Source organism: Cricetulus griseus, chromosome 2, assembly GCF_003668045.3.
Source record: "Cricetulus griseus strain 17A/GY chromosome 2, alternate assembly CriGri-PICRH-1.0, whole genome shotgun sequence".
NCBI classification, from domain to species: domain Eukaryota; kingdom Metazoa; phylum Chordata; class Mammalia; order Rodentia; family Cricetidae; genus Cricetulus; species Cricetulus griseus.
Window position 1 is genome coordinate 46751712 of NC_048595.1, and position 11457 is coordinate 46763168.

The following is an 11457-nucleotide window of genomic DNA, read 5'->3' on the forward strand; positions in this document are numbered from 1 at the left end:
ATCTTGTAGGGGTTGTAGGTTCAATTTCTAGCAACCACACAATTGTAATTCTCTTGTCTATAATTCCAGTTCTAGGGGATCTGATTCCCTCTTCTGGTCTCCACTGGCATTCAGTCTGAATGTAGTGTACACATATATATGCAGGCAAAACACTGGTCTCATAAAATAATATGTAGATATAAATCTAAAAAAATGTTAGAGTCAATGATTGAGGATGCTTCCGCAAAACAAAAAACAACAAAACAAAACAAAACAAAACAAAAAATATGCCAGGGACTCGAGAGATGGATCAACAGTTAAGAGCACTGGCTCTTCCAGAGGATACTAGTTCAATTCCCAGCACTCACTTGACTGGTTACAAATAACCATACCTGCAGTTCCAGGGGATTTGATGCCCCTTTATGGCCTCCTTAGTCACCAGGCAAGAACATATTGCACAGATATACATTCAGGAAGAACATCTATACTCACAAACAAATCTTTAAAACAAAATAAAAATAAAATACATGTGCCACAAAAAATAATTGGTATGCCCCCTTGCAATCTTTTATTCTTTAGCATATGAGTGATGAAGGCCGTGGAACTGGAGTTACAGATGGTTGTGAGCCACTGTGTGGGTTCTGGGAAACAGACTGCTCGGCCATCTGTCCTGCCCTAATCTAACCAGCTCTTACTATAGGGGATCCAAAGCCTCCCCTTCCAGGGATGGATAAGATGGAGAAACTGCTGTGCTGTCTTCTAGGCAGGAGCTATGCCTCTCATAAGCATGGACAAAACCTTGGAAGAATGACCGTCATCCTGCAGCTCTTCCCATAGATTTTTGGGACCACAGCTCTTAGTGGCAGGAAAGCAGGACAGAGAGAGGGGCATGAAGATTACCACATGAAAGAGATGAATGATCAAGAAAATAAAAGTATATTTGAGTAATGCTCTCCTTCTTGTAGCCGAGGCTACCTTTATTTTGCCCCTGTCTTGCAGAGATAAAAGGACTTTCCATTCTTATCCTAGCACTTGAGAAACCAAGCCCTAGCTGGTGAAGCCATTGTTATGCAATTGACTGTCTTCCTAGATAAAAGGAGAAAGTGGGACTATCACAAAACGTTTTCATCTCTTACACTGGCTGCAGACTCTAGTGGGTTGTAATGATAGAATCTGTTCATCCTAGTGCTGCTCTTTATTGATACTGTCTGTGAATGTCATCAACCACACGTTGGGTGTTCATTGTGTGTGGTCTTTAAACATCGCCTTCACACATCAGCTGCAGGTAACCTGTAAGGAGTAGATGCTACTTCATCATTTGTCACATGAGAAATGTGTCTAAATCTGCACAGCTGAGTGGATGCTGTTTCTGGATACACAGTAAACTGCTTAGTGTGGAACAAGGGAGTCTCGCCACGTTGCTAATATTCAAAATCCTTATTACCATTTTTTAAAGCTCATTTTACTAGGTAGCATGTTAGATAATCCAATTTTTTAAAAGCCAGTTTTACTAGGTAGCAAATTAGATATCACCAGGGAAGGGAGGCTTTGGGGATGGAGCATTTCCTCTTAACCAGCAGCTTGTAAAACCAAAATGAAATTTCAATACTCTGTTTATTGATCAAAAGAATGAGGTCTGAATCATAGTCCCTATCCTTGATGGAGATATTATTCTGAACTTTTTGGAAGGCCATTCATTGAGACCTTCCTAAACCTCATAAGCATATGATCTAGGAGCTAGAGACATGGGGTCAGTGGTTAAGAGTACTGGCTGCCCTTCCAGAGGTCCTAGGTTCAAATTCCCAGGATCACATGGCAGCTCACAATCATCTGTAACTCCAGTTCTAGGGGACCCAGTGCTCTCTTCTGGCCTCTGTGGGCATCAGGTATGCACATGGTGCACAGACAGACATGCTGGCATACACTTATGCACATAAAATAAAAACAAATCTCAAGAATATGATCTATAAGAGGTTTTCTTAAAGAATATGAATTCAGTTCTCCTTTCAAAAGAAAATCAATACAAATGACCTTGTCAATCACCTGGATAGGCGTGAGTCCCTCAGGAAAAGCAAACTGGCTAGAGGCTTTATAAACAGTGTAAAGCCTTCCTGAAATATAAGTCAGATTGATTTACTGTACCAGGCATGAATTTCCTCCTGTGAAGTGGGCCTTAAAGCCGACCAGAAAGCGGTTAGTTACTCCCACTACACAGCTTGCCAGTCATTATCATAGCCCCAGAAGTCTTAGCTGGGTAAGACTATTGATTAATCACCCTTCCCCCACCCAGCATCCTGCATAGCATCTTCTGGTACTGTGAAAGCTGGGACCAAAGTGTGTGCTGTCTTTAGCAATAGAGGCTTACTATTCAGTTTTAGTGGGCAGCTGTATTAGTTACTTCTATTGTGATAAAAATACCATGATCAAAGCAACTTAAAGAAGAGAGCCTTTACTTGGGCTTATGTTTCCAGAGACATAAGACTCCTATGGCATAAATAGTGGCAGTAGAGTAGATGGCAGTCACGGCAGCAGGAACAGCTCTGAGCTCACATCTCAAACCACAAACAGAGAGCTGAGAGTGAACTGCAGATGGTGTCAGGTTTTTGAAACATCAAAGCTCATTCCTAGTAACATATTTCCTCCAGCAATGCTGTATCTTCCAAACAGCACCACCAACTGGGGACCAAGTGTTCAAATGCCCAAGACTATGGGAGACATCTCATTCAGATCACTAAATCAATGTCAATAGCCTATATTGTTTGGGGGGGTCTCTGGGACCCCCCTCTCAAGCAAAGAGAAACTATGGCTTATGAGAGGAGCATTATCCCCTGTGTAGGTTAAATCCAATTTAATATGTATTTAAAACACACACACACACACACACACACACACACACACACACACACACACACACACACACACACAAACACACACAGTATTCAGGAAGCTTATAAAATAGTAGGTTTCCAAATGCACTCACTGCTATTCCTCTCTCTACCCATTCTTCTATCTGGCCACGAACTGGTGGCAAGGCGCTCATAGGCTGCAGAGATGAACCTGCTACTATTACTTTGCTAATGGCCATGCAGTCAAGCAACTTCTCAGTATGTATCTGTATACCCACAGACTACTGTTGTTCTTAGTACTCACCAGAGTAGCATCTTTGTTCACTGGGTGGTGGTTGCTTCAGACACTTACAAATGGTCAAAACGCAGAGAGTCTTTGGAGTGCCCAGCAATCCAAATCATATCCCCACTCTTCAAGACTCAGAAACATTGTGGAAGATTATAAACGCTAAAAGTTGCGTTCTGTAAGCAAAACTGTGTTTTCTGGATGTGACAGAACCATTGCATTCACAGGACCTTGTACAAAATCAAGTCAGTTAGCATTCCAGCATGGGTGGGGGAAGGGACTTGGGAGGCTCCATCCCTAGCTGAGGAGCTATAGCTAGTTGAGGAATGCTAGGGGAGGGACAGCCAGTTTTCTTTATGGACATGGCCTCTGAAAGGTTGACCATGCTCCAGTGGAGGTCCTCACACCCATGTGCATATGGACAACACGTTAGATTCAGTGGGTTACTAAAATAAAAAAAAAAAAAGAGCTAGGATGCAAAGTTAGAAGGGTGGGTGGGGCAGGGTCCAGGAAGAGTTCAAGCAGGAAGTGGTAGAGGATGAATGTGATCAAAGTACATTGCATACATGTATACATGTATGAAATTCTCAATTAATAAGTAAAAATACTGTATTTTTAAAAAATTAAAATGTGTTGTGGAATATTTGTTTAACTATGCAAAGATGTGCTGCATTTGTTTGATTATGTAAAGATGTGTTGCTGTTTTACCTTGCCTGCTGCCTAAGGCACCTGATTAGTCTAATATAATGCTGAATGGCCAATAGCGAGGGAGGAGGTCTAGGTGGAAATTCCAGGCTGAGAGAGTACATAGGAGGTGGAATTTAGGCTTGAAAAGAAGAAAGAAAAGGAGATGACTGGGGCCAGCCAGCCAAACATGGAGGAAACAGGAAAGTAGGACAAACAGAATGAAAGATAAAAAAGCCCTGAGGCAAAACATAGATGAATAAAAACGGGTTACATTAAGTTAAAAGAGCTAATGGGACAAGCCTAATCTAAGGTCAAGCATTCATAATAATAAGTCTCCATGTTTTTATTTGGGAACTAGTTGATATCAGGCCAACAGAAATTTCCAATTACATATAGGTCAGTACAGTTGCATCCTGGCTGAAGAGAAAATACTTTAAAGAGAAATACTTGCTTTCCTCCCATAGTCTTGAAAAAATGGATCCCAAAGAATTAATATTTCCTCAGGAAGAGTTTGCTGAAGGAAAGGATTGTCTGAAGCCCTGCTGTTAGAGGAGACACTATCCTCCAAAGAAGGTTTCAGTTTTGACAGTAGATCAGGTATTAGCTGATTAGCTTTCCCATTTACAACTAAACCTCAAATACCCCAAGATGGACTTGGGGATCACTGGACTCCCTTATTTGTTCTCCTCTCATGTGGCCACACTGAACATTCTCGTTTCACTGTTACTTGTCTCTTTAGTTGGCATATTGGGCATAGAGGGGGTGGTTGAGCCTCGCTCATGGGGGCTGCCTTAGCACATGCTTTGACCTTGACCATTTTTGTAACACAGAGGTCCCTCTGGCCTCACCCCTTGAGACTGTACTTTCATCTCTAGTAAACTGTGTATTTTCTTCATGATGCTCAGTGTGCTTTGTTTGAGTGTCTTTCTTTTTTTTTTTTAGTTGAGAATTTTGTACAGTGTATTTTGATCATATTGACATACCTCCCCTAATTCCTCCAAGCTCTACCCTCAGTCCACCCAATTTTGTGTCCTTTTAAATACATATTTACATATATGAAATCTATGTTTATATTATTAATATAATATAACACAGTTTAATAACATATAATTATTATATATATATATATATATATATATATATATATCCATCAAGTACAGTTTTACTGCCCATATAACCATATATTCTTGGATGGGTGACCTTCTACTGGTGTGTAGTCAATCCACCAGGGGTCACACCTTTACAAAGAATGACTCTCCCTCTCCTGGGAACTATTAATTGCCAATACTTACTTAGTTAAGGGTAAGAATTCCTGCCCACATACCATGGCATGCTGGCATTTTGTTTGGTTTGAGCTTTTGAAGGTCTTGGGCATGCTATGTCAAGTGCTGTGAGTTCACACATGCAATTGCCTTACTGTGTCTTAAGAGCACTCTTTCCTTATAGTCATCTACCTCTTCTGCCTCGGACACTCTTTCCACCACTTCTTCTCTAATGACCCCTGAGCCTTGGGAGGAGGAGATATGATATTGATGTCCCATTAATGGCTGAGCATTCCAAAGTGTCTCATTCTCCACACCTTAACCAGCTGTGGGTCTCTGTAATAATCTCCATCTACTGAAAAAAAAAAAAAAAAGCTTCTCTGGTGGGGCCTGAGAGATGCACTGATCTATCTATGGGTAAAGTAATTAAGTTATTAGAAGTCAACACACACACACACACACACACACACACACAAATAGAATTAATCCTTAAAAAACAAAACAAAACACCAAAGATATCTTAAAAGGTTATGAAAATAATCTCCTTTTTCCAACTTGATATTTAAGAAAAGCTGATGTTTCTATGTCAACCAGTGAAACACACAGCAGCACAAGACCAGGTAACAAATGAGCTAGATTTTATTGAGCCAGACATGGTGGGGTTGCAGCTGTGTTGCTGGTTGTTCAGAGTTGAAACAGCCCCTCATGGGAGGGAGAGAGGAGGGACAGGAGACTCACAGTAAGTGACAGGAGTTCACCAGGTTCACGAGGCCCTTCCTGAAGGCTAATAAATGCTGAGGAGAGAAGTGAAACTTCAGAGGATTCAAAGTTGTGTAGGAATGCTAGTAACTCAGCTATGGTGGGTTGTCATGGTGATGAAGCTGTTGGTAAATAACCCCTCACTTAGGCTTCTGTAGTCAACAACAATAAACTCTTGGGTTCACCAGCTGGACTGTGAATTTTTTTTTTTTTTTTTTGTCTGTTGTTAGCTCTCTATTTAGGTTTGAAGATACACTTGTTCAGTCTCCACAGGAAGAGTCATACAACACCTATAAAAATACAAAGCAACACCACTCTGCCTACTAATTTTTTATTATGTAAAAATAGTCTTCATAAAATACATTTAGTGATAACATGTAGTGGCTTTACTAATCTCAAATGTTACTATTTTAAAATTTCTGTTTTAAGTATTAATAGTTTTTCTCCATATAAACAAAAGCTCTTTGAAATGTTCTGCAATTTCTAAACGTGCAAAGAACACAAGTTGCCAAAGTTTAGCTAGTTTGTGCTGTTTGCAGTATTTGCAATTAAAAGGATGCAATAGACAACCTTATACATCCCTATGAACGGACTCATTTCTAAATGTTCCCTTACCTTGCTCTAGAGGAAAGCATATCAGTGGTTCAAATTTTTTAACATTATTTACTTATTGTGTGTGTGTGTGTGGGGTGTATGTCTTTGTGTGTGAGCATATGTATAAGGATGTGTGTCTGCCATGGCACACATAAAGGGGTCAGAGGACAACTTACAGGAGTCACTTCTCTCCCTTCACCCTGTAAGTTCCAGGAATTAAACTCAGGTTGTCATGTGGGCCTTTGTACACTCAGCCATCTTGATGGCCTATATGTATACTTTCCAGTCTATTCTTAGTTACCATTTATCATATAGTAAATATTTATCATAAACATTTATAACTTAGTTATTATAAACACATATTATTTGAGAATATAGAAACTAAAAGAAGAAGAAAACTGGGACCTAGTCTCTTAAATCCTGTGGATGCTACTTTTAGGGGAAAAAGAGATAGCCTAGGTATAAGGTTAGGAACTGCAAAGAGTTCAAAGAAGTACAAAAACAACACACCCGACTTTCCTCCATTTGCTTCTGAAGTAATAGCAAAACTATCACTAAGAGGTGCAATTGGGCTGGGGTTTAGCTCAATTGGTCTGGGGCAGGACCTTGGAAACCTGCCATCTGATTGTCTCCTCCCATTTCCTACTCTTACCTTTGTGCCTTTAGTCTTGAAGGAGAACGAAACAGGCAAATATATGTCACTGGCTTTGAGGTGCTCCTTGAATGATTAACATGCCTAGGTGAAGAATGGGTATGAATCTGACTCCAATTTTTAAACAAGAGTTTTCTCCTGCTTTATCTCCCACTGGGCATCAGGAGGTCCAACTAAAGAGTCAGTGCTTCTTGTAAATGAAATTTCTGGTGCCTGTTACCAGTCATTTTTTTTTTTTAAACACTTGTCATTATTTCCTAATAGTATCCTTAGATGAATCTGCTCAGACTGAGTTAGCCTCATCAAGAGGATTAAGAACCTCTACTTCATTAAATGAGTGAATCCTTAAGTGTCTTTCACTTGTGCTTGTAAATGGAGATGTAAGCAAGTACTTTATCTATGTTTCAAAGCAATTTTAAATCAATACTATCCAAGTAAAGTGAACTAAAGAGAATATACTCGTATAATTAGTTACAAAATACACTTTGTTTTTTCTTTACTTTCAAAATGATTTATCTCATATTAATTTATAAAGCGAATTCCCAACACCCATTAAGCAAAATAAGACCAATTATATGGTGTGTTTGGTAGTTGGATGATCTGACATTGTCATTTGTTGGAAACATACATCTGTTGGTTATTATCTCAAGTGCAAAGGAAAACCTGGGTCTCCCCATACTGGTTATACTGGTTTCTTCACTTGGTGGGCAGGAAAATGGGTTGGTGGTGAATGGAGAACCACAGGTTTCAAGCTAGAGTCTGCATTTAAAAAAAAAAAAAAAAAAAAAAAAAAAAAAAAAAAAAAAAAAAAAAAAACCACAGCTGAGCTGTCGTGGAAAGAAGCTGAAAGCTACTGCAGACTCCAGAGAGATCTTCAACATACTTGGGTCTCAGTTCTCTCTCTTTAAGTTTGTGTTAATTTATGAATGAACTCACAAATCCAAATGGGATTGAAGGCAGCAAGGAATGGGCGGGGCTAAGCAACATCACTGCTGAGAACCAGTAAAAGTCCTGATGCAGGCTCCAGCCTTCTGCATGGTGCAAAGAGAGATCAGCAATGGAGGCAGAAGTTGGGAACAGGTAATGCCAGGAAATCGTGGATTTGAAAGAAAACTGTGATTTAAAGATGGTAGTTTGAAAATTTGGGGAAAAAGTAACCACAGGTATATTACAGTGATAAGTAATTGCAAAAATATCTGTTCAATTCCACATTTCTTTCCTTTTCCTTTTTACAGTGCTGAGTATTAAACTCAGGGCCTTGGGCCTATAAACAAATGCTCTACAGTGATTGAGCTATATCCCCAGCCTTTGGTGTTTTGAGACAGGGTCTAATTATGCAGCTAAAGCTAGCCTGGTACTCCAGATTCTCCAGCCTCAGCCCTTAGAGTACTGGGATTAGAGACTTGTTGCAGCAACCCGGATCTGCTTTAACAAATACATATTGTGAAAATTAGAGGTTGAGAGGAAATTTCTTTAATAAGGTAATCTTTTGTTTATTTGTTTAATTGTTACTATTATTATTACTATATTACTACTCCTACTACTATTTGAGACAGGGTCTCACCTGGCTCAGGCTGACTTTCCTATTCTGGTATAGCTGAGACTGTTCTTGAACTCCCAATCTTCTGCCTCTACCTCCCAAATGTTGGGATTACAGGTGTGTCCTATCATTCCCGCTTGGCTCAACTCTGTTTTTTTTTTTTTTTCCAAAAATTAAAAAAAAGTGTTTTATGTGTATTGGTGTTTTGCTTGTGCACCACGGGCGCTGGATCTCTGGGAACTGTGGTTATAGACAACTGTTACCTGCCATGGGGGTGTTGGGGATAAAACTCAGGTCATCTGTAGTGTTCTTAACCACTGAACTATCTCTTCAGCCCTGGGTTTGCTATTTATATACACTGTCTGTTCAGTCTTCATGAGAACACAATTACTGCACAGTTTACTTTTCAGGAAACAGGCTGAAGGTGTTAGGTGCTTGACACTCTCACATAACTGTTGAGGGTTAGAAGCCATAGAAGAGGTTTGTCTTCAAGCCTATGGGATGTGTGTGTTTGTTTGTGTGTGTGTGTGTGTGTGTGTGTGTGTGTGTGTGTGTGTGTGTGTGTGTGTGTGTGAGAGAGAGAGAGAGAGAGAGAGAGACAGAGACAGAGACAGAAACAGAGACAGAGAAGAGCACCGCCCCTTCCTTGAGATGCCATGCAGGTGGCATGGTCTGCACATTTGACTTGAGAGAGTACTTTCAGAGCTCATGAAAGCCCCATATTGGTAGGTGAGAACCAGATTGCTGACTGTGAGAGCCTTAGAGAGACTAGGGAAGAAAACTAAATAACTGTTTGACATTGAGTGTTTTCTTGTCTATTTTTTTTATAGCACCCAGAAAGACAGGTCAGACGATGCTTCCAAGAAGGAAGATGCTCATTCTTTAAGGTTATTAAGTTATAAATATCTTATTTGTTGACATTAAAAAATCACTTCCATACACTAATTCTCTACACTTAAAAATGAATTAATTTTTAGTGAAAATGAAACTTTTTCATTTAATGTTTCAATTCTGAACCCACCATCTGTTGCACTCCGACTTCCTACTATGTGGTTTCTGAAGTCACCCAATTATCAATGACTTCAGTTGACAACATGCACTGTGGTGCTAGCTCTTATTTTTGAAAGAAACTTTACATTTCTCAAGTCTGACAACAGAAAGGCACAATATAGGAAACTGTTTTAATGAAGAAAATAGAAAAAAGAAAAAGGTAGTATAATCGATAGAGCCCCATTGGTTTGGGGAGGTGGTTTCTGGCTGGGTTCCTAGAGCCGGTTATTGACTGTTTAGCACAGATTATATTTGCTGGCTGATGTATATTTTATAAGGCAGAAGAGAAAAGTGAGGTCTCATTTTGGATAGCTGCCAAGTCTAAATTTCTTCCCTTGATGTTATGGCTCAGCTTTCAACTGCCTGTGGCCCAAATGTCCCATGATCAACTTGACCTAGGGTGCAGACTCAAACTCAGTGTTTTATTTCTCAAACTCTTTCCACTGATGTCTCATTCCTTCGGATAAGACCATGCATTTTGCTCCAGGCGCTCAGACTTTAGGCTGCAACCACAAGCACTTCTCTTAGACATCTAGCTGTGAATGGTTCAGCAAGCATGCAGTTAATCCTACAAAATGCTGTGCTATGGCACCAGCATTATCATTACCACATCAAGGCAACGCTGCTGCTTTGTAAAACCAGTAATGTTTTTAAGGTGCCTGAGACGACAGGGCTCAGACCTGAGTCATCCAGGAACCCAGGACTCGAAACTTCATTGCTTTAACCTCCTTTTGCCTAATCATGTATACCTTGTTTCTGCAATGTCCCATATGGCATAGTTTCTTAGAGTCACTTCACTTAATGCTTAGAGAAAGCATTCACTTAGAGAAAAACTGCTAATGGCTCCTGAGTGCGCTTCTTTACCAGATAGCTACTAGGCACCCTTCAATCTTTGTATGTCCTTTTATCCCTTGTAAATTTCTTTCTCTAGTCTTTGAAGTTCTCATTTCCATCACAGTCTGGAGGACGTAGTTGTTTTCGTTCACGAAGCCTTCCACAAGTTCCTTCATTGGATAAAGATGTTCTGGAAACAAGTTCTAATCTGTGTTGCAATCACATGGTAATCTACCTGTCACCACTTCTGGAGTTCTGGGGTTACAGATGTGCCCTGATGTCATTTCGATAGGACACTAGTCTTCAAGGGTTGAGATGTGTATTGCTATTTTCTGGACAGTGGGAGTTAGGTATAACACAGTGCACAAGAGACTTGCTTGTAAGAATTAGATTTCCTTGTGAGGTGGTCTGTGCACTCAGTATCTTCAAGTAGGTAAGGGGAGGAAAAAAAAAACATAAAAGGTGGAGAATAGTGGAAAGATTAACTGAGAGGGATTGGAGGAGGGGAGTGGGAGGGGGGAGATTGATAGAGAAGGACCTGAGGGGAAGGTGGGACTTGCCAAAAAGAAGACAGCAGACAGCGTGTTCTGCAGCGGGGGGAGGAGGAAGGCTGACACAGGAAGGGGAGGCTCGGCTGTTGCAAAATAAAATGACTACTTCAAACTTATGGTAATGTTTCTTTGAAAATTTCCCGTCTCAAGGCTTTGTGTGTTGACTGATGCTTTCCTGAAAATGATTATTTTGAGTGACTCCTTACCCTGTATTTCTATGCAGGTGTGAAAGCTAGAGGTCATCACTGAATTGATGTTGATTACAGCACACGGCAATAGGCCTACAAACTACCTTTCCATTGCTTTATTTTAACAGCCTTTGTATTTTAAGGTTTTAGTTGCCAACACAACTTGGAATGGATGGTGAGAGATGAGAAATTATTCTATTGACTAGAAATTAGAACCCTAAAAGGAAAT